Raw genomic sequence first — 20,128 nt, forward strand, 5'->3', positions numbered from 1 at the left:
TCCACGAAGCATGCTAAGGGACATGAGTGACCTAGATGGAATTTGCCCATCCTGTGTAACAGGATAAATGTCTATGGATCCAATATTGAACTGGGCAAGGATGACACGGTTTATGCCTTGTGTTCAATGTAGACATAATGGCAAAAGGGTAATTGTACACATAAGTATTATCACAAAAGGATTTGTCAGATCATATGACATTTTTGTGTCTTGGGTAACAGTGTTGTGTTGCTAGATACCGCTCACTGTTTATTATGTTAAATACATGATTTAATATAATTTCCAATGCCGCGAAAACCTACAGGGTCACACACAAAAGGACGGATTGATGAGAGATAGAGTAACTAAGGAACACCGTAAGGTACGGTCCACTTAAGTGAATTGTAGAACATCGTAAGGTATGGTGTACTTAAGTAAAATATGAAATATGGTAAGGTACAACGCGCTTAAGTGATTTTGGCATATTATAAGATATGGGTCACATACACTTAAGTGGGCTTTTTAGCTTGCAGCCCACACAAGTGGTTCTATAAATAGAACCCTTGTGCAGAAGCATTTGTGAAGTTGTAATTTCGTTCTCTCTCTCTCTCTCTCTCTCTCTCTCTCTCTCTCTCTCACTGAAAGCCTTCATTCGTAGCAGCTAGCACTAAGATTGAAGGAATCCGTTCGTGTGGACTGAGTAGAGGCGTTGTCATCGTTCAACGTTCGTGATCGGTCTGTAGATCTGCACCAAAGGTTACAATCGCCACAAGAGGTAACGATTCTATCACTGATCATGCCCATTCGTAAGGATCACTAAAGGAGATTTTTTTTAATTCCGATGCGTTTTGGATCGCTCTTCTCCTTCAGTGGTATCAGAGCCACTTACGAAACCATGCATCTGATAGTTGTTTATTTTTTGTATTTTCTCTATTAATACGATTAAAAGACAAAATGAATCAAAGAATAAACGAGTAATTAAATTTGGCATCATGTGTGTACGATTTGGATGATTGATGTTGACTATGCTTCGGAATCCGACATTAGTATGGTGAAACAGCGATACATCGATCGTCCATAAGTTACACAATTGAGATCGATCAAGTTCTATATATGATATAAGTAATATTGATGCAAAATAAGGTATATATGATATATTGTTTCTGTTTCATTCATTCAAACACTTAATGCTTGTTTTCCTTTGAGCGATCAATGGTTGTTTGCTTCTTGATCCGACATTAGTATGGTGAAGCAATGACCTATTGATCAATCATACTGAATCAACAATCGAGGTGTGTTTGACGGTCTGAAATTGGTGCATTAGGGTTAGTGACGGCACAAGGGTTGTGTTGTCAAAGAGTTATGCGATTACGATTGTGACTGCGCTAGAGTTATGCTTTAAAGTATCAAGTGTTGATGCGAAAAACGACGTCGATTTCAAATGAATTGTTGACCGGGCAGCGGACCCCCGGCTAACTCTGCGTAGTGAGATCGGTCTCCGAAATTTAATTTGGTTTTAATTAATTAAAAGAATTTAAATTAATAATAATAATATGTTTATTATTATTGTCTTGTGGTGATCGGTTATGACCTTAGTTTTCCTTTATTTCGTTATGGGATTTTAAAATACGACCTGCGTGTCGTGCCTCTCTTTTAATCTCTTAATGTAACTTCTTTTCTCATCTCACTCCCTCGTATGTAAAACGAGTTTATTTTATGTAATGTAATGTTATGAAGAAAGAGAAGAATACAATATCAAAGGAGGACAACCTTGAAGATCTTGCTTGGAGAAGCTTAGATCGTTATTAGGTTAGCTTAGGTTCTCTCATTGGCTTGGGAGAAAAATTGCGCTAGGGGCCATAACTGTTTCATTATGTATGTTGATGTATGTGAATGTATGTTGATGCATGTGAGAGACGATTTATATGATAAATAAGCCGGTGAGATCAGAATAATTGCAAATTCCCTATAATTAAATATTAAGTTTATGCTTTCCAAGTTTTAGCACTCATCAAGACTAGTATCGGATGATGTAGGTTTCGCCTACGCGAGGTGCATGTTCTATATTAGTAAGGTGCGATGGGATAATTGTAATATCCAATTGCTAAAACTGTTGGTGTAAGCCCTAGAGGCCAATACTTTTGGTACTTGTATCGAATTATTTATTAATAATAAAAGGCATTTTTCTTTATTATGGTTGATTAATAAAGTCCCTGGAATAGATAGTCCGTTTAATGTATTAAGTGTGACTTAATCATGAGAACACATTAAACATAAGGACACTATTCTTAAAGTATCCGTAGTCGAGCTTTAGTGTGAAATGGGATAACATTAAAGCGTTAAGACTATTATGTTTGTAGACTGATGATCACATCTCATGGATCATGGATAAAGAGTTATCAAGTCTTAAACATAGGTATGAATATTAGGAGTAATATTTATACCGGATTGACCCGCTATGAGAATACTATATAGAAAGTTATGCAAAGTGTCATAAGTTATTCTCATGGTGATAATAGTGTATACCACTCTTCGACCTGAAACCACTATGGATCCTAGATGTAGAGTCGAGTGCTTTATTGCTGATCCAACATTGTCCGTAACTGGATAACCATAAAGACAGTTGATGGGTACTCCACAAAGCATGCTGAGGGACATGAGTGTCCTAGATGGAATTTGCCCATCCCGCGTAACAGGATAAATGTCTATGGGCCCAATATTGAACTGGACAAGGGTGACACGGTCTATACCTTGTGCTCAATATAGACATAAGGGCAAAGGGGTAATTATACACATAATTATTATCACAGGAGGTTTTGTCAGATCACATGACATTTTCGTGTCTTGGGTAGCAGTGATGTGTTGCTAGATACTGCTCACTGTTTATTATGTTAAATGCGTGATTTAATATAATTGCCAACGTCGCGAAAACCTACAGGGTCACACACAAAGGACGGATTGATGAGAAATAGAGTAACTAAGGAACACCGTAAGGTACGGTGCACTTAAGTGGGAGACGAAATATGGTAAGGTACCAAATACTTAAGTGATTTTGGCATATTATGAGATATGGGCCAAAATACACTTAAGTGGGCTTTTTAGCTTGAAGCCCACGCAAGTGGTTCTATAAATAGAACCCCTTGGGTAGAAGCATTCTCACTCCACTCAAACTCAAACTCAAGTGAAGACTTGGAGTTTGGTTTCCCTCTCTCTCTCACTCAAAGCCTTCATTCATAACAGCTAGCACTGCGATTGAAGGATTCCGTTCGTGTGGACTGAGTAGAGACGTTGTCATCGTTCAACGTTCGTGATCACTCCGTGGATCTGTATTAAAGGTTTTGATCATTATCAGAGATCTTCACCAAAGGTTTGAATCGCCACAAGAGGTAACGATTCTATCACTGATCATGCCCATTCGTAAGGATCATTAAAGGAGAAATTTTTAAATTCCGCTGCGCCTTGGATGGCAATTCTCCTTCAAAAAAAATGGGTCAAACTTAACTAAACAAATTATAATAAGATTATATATGTTTAGAAGCAAGAGTTAGAGATGATCCATGTGATGGATTGGAATAAGGAGTTATTCACCCAACTAAAATATTCGAGAGTTGTATTAGATATAGTTGGAAGGAGTTCCTACCTAAATAACGAAGTTTTGTGTAATCCGCCTACGCGGACTTAAAACAAAGTGAAATGTGGATCTCGATCCACTAGAAAATCTTCCAACGGGATTTTTCGAATCAAATGGTGAGGGTCATTTGTTTTGAGTAAAATAGTGGGATCATATTTAATTAAAGGCCTAATTAAATATGTTATTGATACTTATATTTTCATTAATTCTTATGTAGATTACCATGACAACAAACACCTCTAACAACATTTTGCGATCAATCCTTGACAAGGAAAAATTGTCTGGGATAAATTTTCTGGATTGGCACCGAAATCTGATGATTATCCTCAAACATGATACAAAGCTGTATGTCTTGGAGAAACCTGTTCCTGAAGTGGAACCTCCTAGTTCTGCACCTAAGGCAGAAAGAGATGCTTATAAGAAGCATGTCGATGATGCTAATGAAACTGCTTGTCTCATGCTAGCTACCATGAACTCAGAGTTGCAAAAGCAACATGAGAACATGGCAGCGTTCGATATGATCGAACACCTGAAGATGCTCTATAAAGAGCAAGCAAGGCATGAAAGGTTTGAAGTTTCAAAAGCCCTTTTTCAAGGCAAGTTAGCTGAGGGAGCCTCTGTAGGTCCCCACGTGCTCAAGATGATTGGGTATGTGGAAAACCTTGAGAGGTTGGATTTTCCCCTCGGAAAGGAACTTGCGACTGATTTGATCTTGCAATCGTTGCCAGATAGATTCAGTCAATTTGTCCTAAATTTCAATATGAATGATATGGACAAATCTCTTCTTGAACTACTAGCCATGTTAAGAACTGCTGAGCAGAATCTGAAGTCAAAAGGGAAGTCCATTCTAATGATCAGAAAGGGAAAGAGACAGAACAAAAGACCCACCAAGCAGGGTGATAAAGGGAAAGGCAAGGAAGTTGCCAAACCCAAACCCACTGTTGCTGCTTTGAAGTCTAGTGGAGGCATAGCAAAGGAAGGCACCTGCTTCCATTGCGGTAAGACCAGACACTGGAAGAGAAACTGCCCAAAGTACCTGGAAGATAAGAAGAATGGAGTAGAGACTTCAACTTCAGGTATTTTTGTTATTGAAATTAATTTATCTACTTCTACATCATGGGTATTAGATACTGTATGCGGTTCTCACATTTGTACCAATGTGCATGGGCTAAAAAGGAGTAGAGATTTAGCAAAAGGTGAAGTTGACCTACGAGTTGGCAATGGAGCAAAGGTTGCTGCTTTAGCCGTAGGAACTTATGTATTGACTTTACCTAGTGGTTTAATAATTCAGTTAGAGAACTGTTATTATGTACCTGAAATTAGCAGGAATATTATTTCCATTTCTTGTTTGGACAAGTTTGGTTTTTCATTTATAATAAAGAACAATTGTTGCTCAATTTATTTGAATGATATATTCTATGCTACTGCACAAATGAACAATGAACTATATGTCCTTGATCTTGAAATACCTATTTATAACATTGATACTAAAAGGATGAAACCTAATGAGTTAAATCCAACTTACCTTTGGCATTGTCGATTAGGCCACAAAAATGAGAAACACATTTCCAAACTCCATAAAGACAGACTCTTGGACTCTTTTGATTATGAATCATATGAGACATGCAGATCTTGTTTAATTGGAAAGATTCAAAGTCTCCATTCACAGGAAAAGGTGAAAGAGCTAATGACCTTTTGGCCCTCATACATACTGATGTATGTGGACCACTGAACATACCAGCCAGAGGAGGTTTTCAGTACTTCATCACATTTACTGATGATTTTAGTAGATATGGTTATGTGTATTTAATGAAACACAAATCAGAGTCCTTTGAAAAGTTCAAGGAATTCAAGAATGAAGTACAAAACCAACTAGGTAAGAATATTAAAACTCTTCGATCAGATCGAGGTGGTGAGTATTTAAGCCTAAAGTTTGATGACCCTCTGAAAGAGTGTGGGATCCTATCCCAACTTACTCCTCCTGGGACACCCCAATGGAATGGTGTATCTGAGAGAAGAAAATGAACCCTGTTAGACATGGTCTGATCCATGATGAGTCAAACCGATCTTCCAAACTCCTTTTGGGGACATGCACTATTGACAACAGCTTACACACTTAACCGTGTTCCATCCAAAAAGGTTGAGAAGACACCATATGAGATTTTGAGTGGTAAGAAACCACATATGTCTTACATGAAGATTTGGGGTTGCGAAGTTTATGTGAAACGACAAATTTAAACTAAGCTTGAGCCCAAATCTGACAAATGCTTATTTGTGGGGTATCCTAAAGAAACAAGAGGGTATTACTTCTACAATCATTCTGAGGGCAAAGTGTTTGTCGCTCGAACTGGAGTTTTCCTAGAAAAGGATTTTATTTCCAAAGGAATAAGTGGGAGGAAAGTAGAGCTTGAAGAAATTCAAGAATCACAAAGCACTGATACACCTATGGAGGAATTAGAGCAGGAAACACAAGTAACTGTGGAAGAGCAACCTGCTCAAGTAGAATAAGACCATCGTAGGTCAAGCAGGATACGTCGCCTACCTGAGAGATATGAATATCTCATAACTGATCAAGGTGATGTATTACTCATGGATCAAGATGAGCCTGTGACCTACCAAGAGGCCATAACTGGTCCCGATTCTGAGAAGTGGCTAGAAGCCATGGAATCTGAAATGGATTCCATGTATACAAACCAAGTTTGAACCTTGGTAGAGCTTCCTGTAGGAGTTAACCCTATAGGATGCAAGTGGGTCTTCAAAAAGAGGCTGACATGGATGGTAAGGTACATACCTATAAGGCAAGACTGGTTGCAAAAGGATATAAACAAATTCATGGGGTTGACTATGATGAAACCTTTTCACCAGTTGCAATGCTTAAATCTGTTTGGATTTTACTTGGTATCGCTGCATATCATGATTATGAAATATGGCAGATGGATGTCAAAACTGCTTTCCTTAATGGGAATCTTCTTGAGGATGTGTGCATGACACAACCTGAAGGATTTGACATAACAGAAGAAGCCCAAAAGATATGTAAGTTACAAAGATCAATCTATGGATTGAAGCAAGCTTCCAGAAGCTGAAATCTTCGTTTTGATGAAACAGTAAAACAATATGGATTCATCAAGAAAGAAGACGAGCCTTGTGTCTACAAGAAGGTTAGTGGGAGCATGATCGTTTTCTTGGTATTATATGTAGATGACACATTACTCATTGGAAATGATGTCCCTACCCTACAACAAGTAAAGTCTTGGTTGGGGAAATGCTTTTCTATGAAGGACCTAGGTGAAGCAACCTATATATTAGGAATTAGAATCTATAGAGATAGATCACAAAAATTGCTTGGCCTAAGTCAGAGTACATACATAGACAAAGTGCTGAGACGCTTTAATATGCATGATTCCAAGAAAGGATTCATACCTATGCAACATGGCCTGTGTCTATCAAAAACATAATCCCCTTCAACTAAGGAAGAAAAGGATCACATGAATAAGATTCCATATGCACCTGCAATAGGATCTATCATGTATGCCATGTTATGTACTCGACCAGATGTCTCATATGCTTTAAGTGTAACGAGTAGGTACCAATCTGATCCCGGTGATGCTCATTGGGTAGCTGTCAAGAATATCCTTAAGTATTTGAGAAGGACTAAGGACTCATTCTTGATATATGGAGGTCAGGAAGAGCTTGCTGTAATTGGATACACCAACGCTAGCTTCCAGACAGATAAAGATGACTTTAGATCGTAATCTGTTTATGTGTTTTGCTTAAACGGCGGCGCTGTGAGCTGGAAAAGTTCAAAGCAAGATACAGTTGCTGATTCTACAACCGAGGCCAAGTATATTGCTGTCTCAAGTGCAACAAAGGAAGTTGTTTAGATCAAAAAGTTCATTAGTGAACTTGGCATAGTTCCTAGCATTGTGGATCCCATTGGTCTCTATTGTGATAACAATGGTGCTATCGCACAAGCTAAGGAGCCTAGATCTCACCAACGATCCAAACACATACTTAGGCGTTATCACCTCATTCGAGAGATAATAGATAGAGGAGATATGAAAATATGCAGAGTACCTACACTTGACATGATTGTTGACACATTGACAAAGCCTCTTACGTAGCAGAAACATGATGGACATACTAGATCTATGGGCATTAGGGGTATGCCTGATTGGCTCTAGTGTTAGTGGGAGATTGTTGGTGTAAGCCCTAGAGGCCAATACTTTTGGTACTTGTATCGAATTATTTATTAATAATAAAAGGCTTTTTCTTTATTATGTTTGTTTAATAAAGTCCCTGGAATAGCTAGTCCGTTTAATGTATCAAGTGTGACTTAATCATGAGATCACATTAAACATAAGGACACTATTCTTAAAGTATTCGTAGTCGAGCTTTATTTTAAAATGGGATAATATTAAAGCATTAAGACTATTATGTATATAGACTGATGATCACATCTCATGGATCATGGATAAGGAGTTATCAAGTCTTAAACATAGGTATGAATATTAAGAGTAATATTTATACTGGATTGACCCGCTATGAGAATACTATATAAAATGTTATGCAAAGTGTCATAAGTTATTCTCATGGTGATAATGGTGTATACCACCCTTCGACCTGAAACCACTATGGACCCTAGATGTAGAGTTGAGTGCGTTATTGCTGACCAAACGTTGTCCGTAACTGGATGACCATAAAGACAGTTGATGGGTACTCCAAGAATCATGCTAAGGGACATGAGTGACCTAGATGGAATTTGCCCATCCTGCGTAATAGGATAAATGTCTATGGGCCCAATATTGAACTGGACAAGGATGACACAGTCTATGCCTTGTGTTCAATATAAACATAGGGGCAAAAGGGTAATTGTACACATAAGTATTATCACAAAAGGATTTGTCAGATCACATGACATTTTAGTGTCTTGGGTAGCAGTGATGTGTTGCTAGATACCGCTCACTGTTTATTATGTTAAATACGTGATTTAGTATAATTGCCAATGTCGCGAAAACCTACAGAGTCACACACAAAAGGACGGATTGATGAGAGATAGAGTAACTAAGGAACACCGTAAGGTACGGTGCACTTAAGTGAATTGTAGAACATCGTAAGGTACGGTGTACTTAAGTAGAATATGAAATATGGTAAGGTACCACGCGCTTAAGTGATTTTGGCATATTATAAGATATGGGCCACATACACTTAAGTGGGCTTTTTAGCTTGCAGCCCACACAAGTGGTTCTATAAATAGAACCCTTGTGCAGTTACAATTTCGTTTCTCTCTCTCTCTCTCACTCACTGAAAGTCTTCATTCGTAGCAGCTAGCACTAAGATTGAAGGAATCTGTTCGTGTGGACTGAGTAGAGGCCTTGTCATCGTTCAACGTTCGTGATCTCTCTGTAGATCTGCATCAAAGGTTACAATCGCCATAAGAGGTAACGGTTCTATCACTGATCATGCCCATTCATAAGGATCACTAAAGGAGATTTTTTTTTAAATTCCGCTGCATTTTGGATCGCTCTTCTCCTTCATTCACAAGGTTCATCCTTAAGATTTCAAAAAGGTGACCTAGCGGTGAAGAAGATATTTCCTATTTAAAGGGATTTACATGGAAAGTTGACACCTAACTACGAAGGTCCATACATTATGAAAAAAGCCTTTTCTGGAGGTGATCTAATCCTCGTAACCATTGATGGAAAATAATTTCCACTTCTAGTCTATTTGGATGCAGTCAAAAAATACTTTGCCTAAAAGAGGATTACAAAACACGCTAAGTCGAAAACCCGAAAGGGAAACTTAGAAAAAAAGGGTATCTTGGTGGGAAAAATGATATCGTCTAGGAAAAAATCAAGGATAAAACTAAAATAATAGAACCCTCTAACTCAAAAACCCGAAAGGGCGATTTAGGAAAAAAAAAGGGTATCCTAGTGGACTGAAAACCTAAAAGGGAGGTCTAGGAAAAAGTTAGGGATTTTCCAAAAGGCAAGAGACTGCGACCCGTGAACCCACTCTACATGGAAAACTCAAGACAAGAATAATCAATTCATCCTCTCTCATCGGAAGAAAAGTGTTGCAAATTTTGAAGACATAAGGAAGATATCAATGTTGCAATTTATTGGAAACTCAAAACAATTCCCATTGTCATTTTACTTTTTCTATCTCATCAGTTTCGTCTTATAGGAATTGCATCCCTGTACATTGTCACCCATTACGGGTCCATTCTTCATTGAATAAAGTAAGGATTCCTTCATAAAAGCTTTCTCTACTTTTTTCCTGCTTGTCTGTGAAACATTAACTACTTGTGATAAAAACTACATCAAAACTTTGGGAAATAATAAAAATCACTTAAAAGAATAGTAAATTGTTGATTTCGAAATGTTTGAAGGGAGATTAACGATTCCCAGTGATGCACTCGATGCATGAAAACATGAAATCATCCACAGGGAACCATGACCTAATTAGCACAAAAGTTGGGGTTCTCTCATGAACGAACGTGTAGCTTACGAACAATGGATAAAAACTTGGGGCACCAAGATAATCCATACTTGCTTCACAATCACGACATTGTCAAGATTCAGGGTGTTGGGAAGTCAAACTTTTCCACAAACTAAAAGTCCAATCTTCACTGGTAACCAGAAAGAAACCAAAGTTTGGTTTTCATTTGCATCTTCAAAACAAATTCCAATAGTCATTAGCATCACCTTCAAAATATGGTGTTCATCGGTAACTCAAAATCCAATTGTGTTCAACAAACCAAATCCAAGCGTCATTGGTATTCAAAAGTCCAATTTTCATTGGCATGTCAAACACCAATTTACATTGGTACCCCGAAACCTAGCTTTGCTTAACCTTTTCAATAAAAGAAAACCAAGCCTTGCAAAAGTCCAATCATCCATTGGTACACCTGTATGAATTAATCATAACATTTCATGCATCATTTAATGTGTAACATATCCACCGACGCGGGGCATTACGCCATACAAATCAAGACATGCATACATAACATAAAGTAGGATCTGAGACTTTTCACGATAACCCAAATTCAATACTTAACTAGGCTAGTGGTATTTCTCTGAGTGAATTTTCCCCCCGCATGTATTTCTCTGAGTGAATGCAACAGACAATAGTTCCACCACCCTTAGAATTCCTTGGATGCAAAGAGAAATACATATCACCCAATAAAGTAGGCGCAGGATTCCCAATCAAGAAAAGTCTAATGGCGTTAACATCAACAAAACCGTCAATGTTAGGGAACAAAGATAATCCATAAATGAGCAACACAAAGATAACTTCAAAAGCGTCCACACTACCGGCTTGAGCAAAAGCAGTAGCTTCCTTGATGAGGAAATCAGATGGCAATCCAAACAATCCTCCTTTCTTCACCCAATGAGCCTCTATTTCAGACTTCTTCAAGTGAAGAGCTTCAGCTATAAGATGAGATATGGGAATCTCCTCCGATCCACTAAAAGGAACTCTACTAGAAACAGGTATCCCCAAAAGATGAGAATACTCCTCTAAGGTAGGCACAAGCTAAAAATCTGAGAAAGTGAAACAACGGTAGAGAGGATCAAAGAACTGCACCAATACACTCAAGAGTCCTTCAACCACATCAGCAGACAAGATGGACAAAAGCTTCCCATGACGTTGTTTGAAGTCCAAGGGATCTAATACAAAAGATGCTAGCTTCCTTAACTCTTTCAACTCTGGACATCTGAAACTGTACTTCTTAGTGTTCCTTCGTTCACAGTCCATGGTCTGAAGATATATGCAAATAATACCTCAGTTCCTTGAAATTTTTGTGTGATGAATTTTATGATGCGCATGAATGCATGAATGCAACAATCACAAATAAGGGATCACACACAAGACAAACAAAGGTCAAGGGATGAATCAAGTCATTCTCAAGATCAATCATCCATTTCGGTGGATTATGGTTCACACCTTATCGACACCCAAGTTCCATTGATATTGAGAAGACTTAATTGAATCAAACAAGAATCAAGGGTTTATTGTAGGTCACGAGCATGGAGTCTGTGTAAGAACCATCCCAAAGGAGTGAACTAAGGATAAAAACTTGTAGATCATGTTCTAAAAAGTTCCCAGAGTCTTAATTCCATTTATCGAATATTACAGGTTAAGATGGCTGACTCATCGACCCATAATATTCTCAAGAGAAACTCGTCTGAGTGTAGTATCGCGTAACAATTGTTATCAAGTCTACACCTGAACAGTTTCCGCACTACGTCCTAAATAGGCCAAGAGGGGGGAGGGGGGGTAAATGTTCTACGGTCCTCAGCTTCTTAGACCCAAATTAGAGATAGTAATGCCTAACCAGAAATACTTGTGTGACATTTCCAAATCCAAAAGAGTCTCCGTTGAGCAGATGGATCTCAAGCCAACTTGTTAAGGACTACTCCACACAAGTCGAACATGACTATACCATCCTCCTATCTTAATTTCACTCAAGTTCGGGTTAGAACTTATCTCACCACTCAGAGATCACCAAGCATAAAAAGTAGATTATATCACACATAGATATATACAAACATCACATATATACAAATATATACACACAAAAGTAGGCTAAACCCACTGGAGACTACTCCCCAGCAGAGTCTCCATTTAATTTCTGTAGTGGTAAATTCATGATCATCGAGCTATGGATAAACTAGAGATCAAATAACAAGAGTCGCCACCGCGCTTTTATTGTTTCCAAGGGAAAAGGGAAAAAGTACGAACAAAACCCTAAAGTAGGAAATTTTCAAATCAAAACTAGCAAAATGTCAGAGATTACAGGTAATGGGGTTGGTTATACAGAGGGAAGGTGTTAGCACCCAAAGTGTCCTAAGTACTCCTAGGGAGCCCTTTTTGCGTGCATAAGTATTTGGTACAAAGTGATGTTTACAAACAAATAGAATAGGGGGATGAGAAAAGAATTCATTAATTATATTTTTGTGTTTGGAAAGACCTTTGGTGTTGTGCCTACGTACCAACATAAAAATGAGGGATAAAAACCTCGTAGTTCGTGATACAAATTTCAAAGTGGATGCATTGTTTTTAACAAAAAATAAGTTTGAAAGGCACAAAGACCTAAAAATGGTTTGAGTGAGTTAATTCTTTTTGGCTTTTTGAAAGTTTAAGTCAAGTATAGTTAAGTCTATTTACAAGCTTGATTTAGAAAAGAAGTTTGAAAATGCAATGGCATAAGGCCAATGTTTCTATCTTTTTTGCAAAAGTGGTCAAAGTTTAGAACAAAATAAGTTCAATCAAAGAAGGTTTTCAAAAAGGAGGGAGATGTTTTGAAATTAAATAAATGGGGAGAAGATGAAGAGACTAATCCTATGTAAAAAATTAAAAGTTTAGAGTTGAAAAGATCTGACCAAATGGGTAGCAATCAAATAGACAAGAATGTCAATAGAAACCCAGAATTCCCTTGGACTTTTAGAATCAAGCAACACAGAAATGCACAATTATATTATCTTGAAGAGTAAGGCATCAAATAAAGATGGCCACATCCAAGCTTATCCATTCCATGATCTTCTTTAGGGTAGCCCATGTAATAGACGAGTTCCATAAGTCACAGGTTCAAAATAACAGCTTCACAATGATCATGTTACAGATGAACTTAGAGAGATCTTGAATGATGTATCAGATGAAGTTTCAAATTGCAAGCACTTGGTTTCTCAATAAGTTGGCATTGGCCAAGTCCTTTAGCATAGGAATGTTGCCTAAATTCTAAGTCCATTTGTCCAAGATCAAGTCAACAGTCCACACAAAAGTCTTTTAGGGTTTTTGTTGTTACTATGTACATTAATGGTCTAAGACCATACAAACAAGCAAAGTATACGCAAACAAAATATATCACACAATATGGTCCAAATGGACAAAGTGAAAATTGCACTAACATAAACAATTAGAATGATATGAACAATGGCAAATGTATAAAAGCTAGAATTAAATGACATTAAAGTAAAGGGCTTGAAATTAAAAGTTAGTAGTTAATAGGTTAGAAATTAGTATTGTTTTGTTTTTGCTTTTCATTCTTAGACATTCTTTGGAGAACACTCAACCCACTTATCACAAGCATGGATCCTTGAACCAAGACATCTTCCAAAGGAAGGAAAAAAGGACAAGTTTCCACATAATACCATGAAAGAGGGGAGATTTACAATCTCACTAACTAGAATGCTATGCCTTTTATGTCACAAATTTAGCGCTATGTTAAGCAATCGTAATTGGACTTATGTAGAAGTCACAACTATTTGAGGTCGGGCAATAGAATTTTGGTGTTAATGCATGTTAGAGACATAGTATTATGAACTATGCTCATGAAACATACCACACACAAAAAGAATATGCAAAAGGTGTGGCCTAATCTCATCCATATTCATGTTAATTTTTCAATCAACTAGGATTTTGAGATATCATAGGCCAAATGAGATGAATGCATAAATAAGGGGAATGAGATGAAGAGGGAGGGAAATAGGTGAAATCTCAAATTGATCAAAGGAGGACTTTTACCAAATTAATATCATTCATTTTGGGAGATGGAATGTACGTTCCGTCAATCCCCTAAACACCAACAAGTCATCACAATTGGTCAACAAAATTATTTGACATTTATTTCAATTAAAAATACCAAAATAATACATTTAAATTAAATATGGTTTGTCAACTTCCTAAAACCTCATCAGAACACCAAATAAATGGCCATGAGATTTATCATAGGTCAAACAAGGTCAAAGCACCTTGGAGAAAAAATTTCAAATTTTTTAAAGACTTCAAAGTATTTTTAAACAATTAAAAATAAACACAAAATCAATTAAATCATGAAAAATATTAATAATGACCCAAAAAATAATTTTAATTCAGAATATGAAAGAGGAAAATATTTAATTTTTTTTGGTGAAACTCTCATATTTTTTGGATCAATATTAAAATTAATATGAATTAATGAAAATCAAAGGAATAAAAATTAAAATCAGAAAATCAAAAAAACATGGGCCACTTGATCTGCCTCATTAATTGAGGTGGCAGATCAAGTGGTGAGAAACGCGCGTCCCATGGTACACGCTAGTCAGCGCGCCACACACTTGGTCATCACAAGCAACATTCCTGATTAAAACAATTTGAATTAATCTGATGGCTCAGGACTGTGCCACATAATTGCCGGAGCAAAGCGTCGGTCGTCTTCTCAGGCGACCTTGGCCGGACGGGTCCATACATCACCACATCATAAATAAAAAAGGAGGACATGATCTGAAAGGAAAAATGGTCTAGATCACGAATATCACCTCAATTTTAACTAACTCCTCACATATAGAAAGAAATGAGGAGTTGAATTTTGAGGTATGTCAACTGGGTTGCTTCGATTTAACCTCTAAGCAACTCAATCTTCTTGCCTACATTGGTAGGACTCCAGACAACCAAAGAATCAAGAGAATTGAGTAAGATTGAGAGAGAATCAAAGAGATTAAGTTTTATGGAAAATACCTTCAATGTAGATCTGGATTCAACTGCTCTTGCCTTGGCTCGTGCTTGATCTCACTCAGAATGCTTGCAGAAGTAGAATGAAATGCACAAAAGGCCTTGGATCCCTGGAGTTTTGAATCTCAAAACAGTAAGATTCAAACTCAATTTCAAGATGAAATTCTTAGGATTATCCTCTCAAATGGAAGGGTTAGGGGTTTAGGATCAAAGCTGGAGCGAATGTGTCTTGAATTCTGATGCTAGAGGTCTCTATTTATAGTTGCACCTCATGATATTTGCACTATCACTTTTCAAAATTGGCAATTGATGATGCATGGGTGCATGGGCGTGTATATGCCCATGAGATCATTGCTTTAGGTACACAAATGAGTGTAAGAGAGTCTGAAGTCAACTTGGATTGCAAGGCAAGTGTGTGTGAAGATTTGAAGTTTGATCTTTGCCAAATGATGATACCATGTTCATGCCATGCGCAACCCTAGCAATTCTTGTCCAAAATGGATGAAATTTGACTTTTTGGAAAGGCTAGATCAAGAGGAAAAACTTTCATGTTCAACACTTTTCCATTTGAAGCTTGTATCATGATTAAGTTTGAGGTGGAAGTTTGGAAATTTCAACATGTTGAAAGTTTTTCTAAGTGTCAAGTCATATATCTCACTATTCCACCTTGCTTAACTTTTTATGTGAGCTTCAAATGAGAAAAATGTCTTCATAAAAGTTATAGCTCTTTTAATTACCTTAAAAATGGTCACCAATTGCATTTCGTTTGGATTTGAAATGATAGAGTTATGCATTTTTGAAGTTTGGAAGAATCACTTGTTCAATGGTATAGGTCAAAAGTGACCTATAATGTAGCCTCATATCACATGCTCATACAAGTTAAATTATCTCTCAATAAAAAAATCAAAGTTGAATTAGACATCTTGAATTTAATTTTACAACTTGGAAATATTTCATATCATAAAAATTGAGCAAGTTATGGCCTTAGGAAATTGACTTTCATATTCGGGTTTAGACAAAATGACCTATAATGTTTCAACATAGAAAATGACTTTCCAAGCAAAACTAGCTCTAGGTATAAACATGAAAGTTGTTTGGAATGTCATTTAGAGTAAGGTTTCTCTTGGAATAATTTTCCTATGGTGAAAATGGTAGGAGATAGGGTCTAGGAAGACCCAGTTTTGATCAGACGAATTCATCTGGCCAACCACCATCAACCAATTTGCTAACCTTCAATTCTCTTGACTTTCTAGGATCATGGTAGACCATATATGCATAACATGATGGATTTTGAAGTATCCCTTGATAAGTTTGACCAATTGGTGAGATAGCTTGTTGGAGAAGTTACTCAAGATACTCAGTCAAACTAGGGTTTCCAAGGCAAATCACCCTCAAACTCTTGAAGAAAACTTGATCACTATAACATGTAGAAATCAATGGAACTCATATATTATGCCCATAACCATTCTTGTATCAATTCATGGTTGTGCTCTTTGTCATGAGGGTCTCAAACCCTAGATATGAACTTGATAGATCAATGGAGATCATGCCCTACCTACAAAAGAGTTAGGCAAATGGAAAGGCATATTTTTGGTATTTTGGTTAGTAAGATGATGATATACAAGTATGATACAATTACAAAGTGCTTGGTGATCTCTCCCAAAACAAACCCAATGAAAAGGGGTAAGGAGGATGCCAAGGTATGATCCCAATGCTAATGCTTATGATGAAAGTGTATGAGGGATCTTAGGGTCAAAATTAGGGTATTACAACTTCCCCTATTTAAGGACATTCTAACTGAGGAGGAGAATGTTAAAATCTTCATGTCGACTCAGTAGAATGGGCTTAAATAACAACACATAGAAACAAATTTTGGTCCCTAAGAGATCTCATGATGCATATGATATGAATGCAAAAGTAAACGCCCTGTGGGGAAATATTGCCACAAAGGAATAGAAATCAGAGAGACCGAAAGTCCACAGGAGTATAACGTATTCCGTAAGGAAAAATCACCGGGGAGACAAAGACTCTGGGGGAAAAAGGAGTTATGCGTAGGCCAGGCTACAACTTAAAACTACTGGGGGACTCGAGAGATTCCGTACAAACATGGAAAAGACTCAGCCGGGGAACTAACAACATCTGTAGGGGATACGAGTAAGTCAGGATAAAACTGAAATACTTGAATCATGCAGGGAAAAGCGATTTCACTAAGGAAATGCGCACTCAACTCAACTGGGGAGAAATGAACTTCAACACAGGAGGAGCAAGAATCTATTATCTACTACCTGTTACTGGGTAAGGAGATAATAAAGATCTGACAGAGAGAACATCCGTCACCGATTAGGATGATCATATCAAGGATGACTCGCTGGGAAACAACAGAAGGGAATATTCATTACCAGTTACTGGGTAGGAAAAATCCTGCTGGGGAAAACTGCAGATTATAGGATTTACAACTACCAGTTACTGGGCAGAAGACCAAGGGTGAGAGTATCCGTCATCGGTTAGGATGAACATATCAAGGATAAACTCAACAAGGAAGAAAATCCATCATCGGTTAGGATGAACATGTCAAGGATAGACTTGCCCGGGATTGTCAAGGAGGATATCCGTCATCGGTTAAGATGAACATATCAAGGATAAACCAACTGAACAAAAAAAAGTAGGAATTACATCTATCGAATGCTGGATAGAATACCATCAAAGAGAAAATCCGTCACCGATTAAGATGAACATATCAAGGATAGACTCTGCGAGGAGATAAAATAGGAATTACATCTATCAATTACTGGATAGAATACCAAGAGAGAGAATCCGTCGTTGGTTAAAGTGAACATATCAAGGATCAACTCTACGGGGGGAACAAAGGCAGGATTTACAATTACCAGTTACTGGGTAGAAGACCGCAAAGAGAAGGAAACCCGTCATCGGTTAAGATGAACATATCAAGGATTAACTCTTTGGGAAACAAGAATAGGGATTACAACTACCTTTTTACTGGGTAGAATATCAAAAAGAGAATATCCATCATCAGTTAGGATGAACATATCAAGGATAGACTCAAGCAGGGGAGAGAAAGGTATCCGTCACCGGTTAGGGTGAACATATCAAGGATATACTTCCTGGGGAATCAAATCCACTGGGGACTCTACTGCTGGGACACTTTTGTCGGGTATTGGGCAAGAAGTAACAAACTGCAAACTAAGAAGAATATTACCAGTTACTGGGCAATAGACTCTTAGGGAAATCAAAGTATCTATCTAGGTAGGAGCTAGAAAGAAACAGACAATCAAGACTCAACCCAATGAGGACATAACTCAAGGGGAGTGATTTCATCCAGATAAACAACTAGGGAAGAAACTGAAGTAATAATCATCCACGAGGAAAAAAATCAGTGGGGAAGAGGAGAAAGGTTAAAGTCTTTCTGCCTAAGGGGCTGACGCTCTACAATTGAGACACTGGAATTTGTATGGGGGATAAAGTACTGCCATACAGGGAATGAGAATTTCAAAACAAGCAATTTAAACAGATATGCAATTATGAAATTATATGAATGTATATATATATATATATATATGATGATTATGCTGACAAAGACGATCACAAAGGATACAAAGGTGTCGCAAAGAAATTGAATCATCGGTACAATCCTCGGTCAATCCATAATATATAGAGACAACTGCCGAAGAACAGAGAGATCCACAATCCAAAAAAAAACTCAACCCTAACTGGGGAAGGAGGAGATCTGCTGAGGAAAGAGAAATATCACCAAACCTATGGGGAATTTTAGGTCAACACCGTAAAAATGGGAGACAACCCTACAAGGAAACAAACTGCTCAGGAACCAGGAGGAAACTCTGATTGGGGAGCAAGTCGACCGACGATTGGCAGGGAAACCAGTGCGATCTACTAGGGAGATCAACCAATTCTGCTGAAGGAAACCAAACTCCACTGGGGAAGGTAGAAACTCTGTCGAGGGAGACAAGTCGCAGGGTACCTGAATCAACCAACTCAGCTAAGAAAAAGGAACAAAACTCTAATGGGGAATCAAAACCCCGCCGAGGAACTGAATCAACACAATCGTCTAGGGATACCTGAAGGGTTAACTGCTTGGGGAACCTTTGATGTTTCGCACTCAAGAACTTGTTATCCATCGGAATGATGTTGATATTTCTTTCAATAGCTTTGAAAAATTCTTGCTTTTATATATTTTTAAGAAAAAACGATTTTGATTAAAAAATTTAAAATTTCAAAAATGATCATAATGAAATTTAAACTATTGGCTGAAATAAATAAGAGTAGAATCAATTGGATAAAAGCTCAACTTTATTTGATAGAATGGTGGACTGTAAATGACAAGACCCCATAGATTTTTACAAAGCTGAAAGTGGTAATTTACATGGAAAAGGGTTACATTGAATAAAAATGATCCTTAATCCTTCTACCAACTCTTGACATCCACTGTACTCTTGACCACTTCCGAAGTGATGAATTGATGTCAACCCTTGTGCTCAATCAAGTTTTCAAAACACTGAAGATCAATAGAATGCAGTTACTTGCCATGATCCCTAATTTTTGCATAAGTTGCCTCAGGGTGGGGTACTCAACTTATCGGGAAATTTTCTTCTGTTTTATGTCTCTAATTTTTGCTTGGATCGCCCTTTCCGGTTTTCAATCCACCGAGACGCTCATTCTTGCCTAAGCCGCCCTTTCGGGTTTTCAACTTAGCGAGCCGTTCTTTTCTTTTTTAGGCGAAGTATTTCTTGACTGCATCTGCGTTCACAGGACGAGTGAACTCTTCACCATCCATAGTTGTAAGTATCAATGCGCCGCCTGAAAAAGGCTCTCTTAACAACATATGGGCCTTCATAATTAGGAGTCCATTTCCCTCTAGAATATGGCTTGACCGATAAAATCTTCTTGAGCACAAGGTCACCTTCTCTGGACACATGAGGTATGACCTTCTTATCAAAAGCTTTCTTCATCCTTTGGTGATACAACTGACCATGACACATGGCAGTTAATCTT

The sequence above is a fragment of the Lathyrus oleraceus genome, chromosome 7 (genome assembly GCF_024323335.1).
Source record: "Lathyrus oleraceus cultivar Zhongwan6 chromosome 7, CAAS_Psat_ZW6_1.0, whole genome shotgun sequence".
Classification (NCBI taxonomy): domain Eukaryota; kingdom Viridiplantae; phylum Streptophyta; class Magnoliopsida; order Fabales; family Fabaceae; genus Lathyrus; species Lathyrus oleraceus.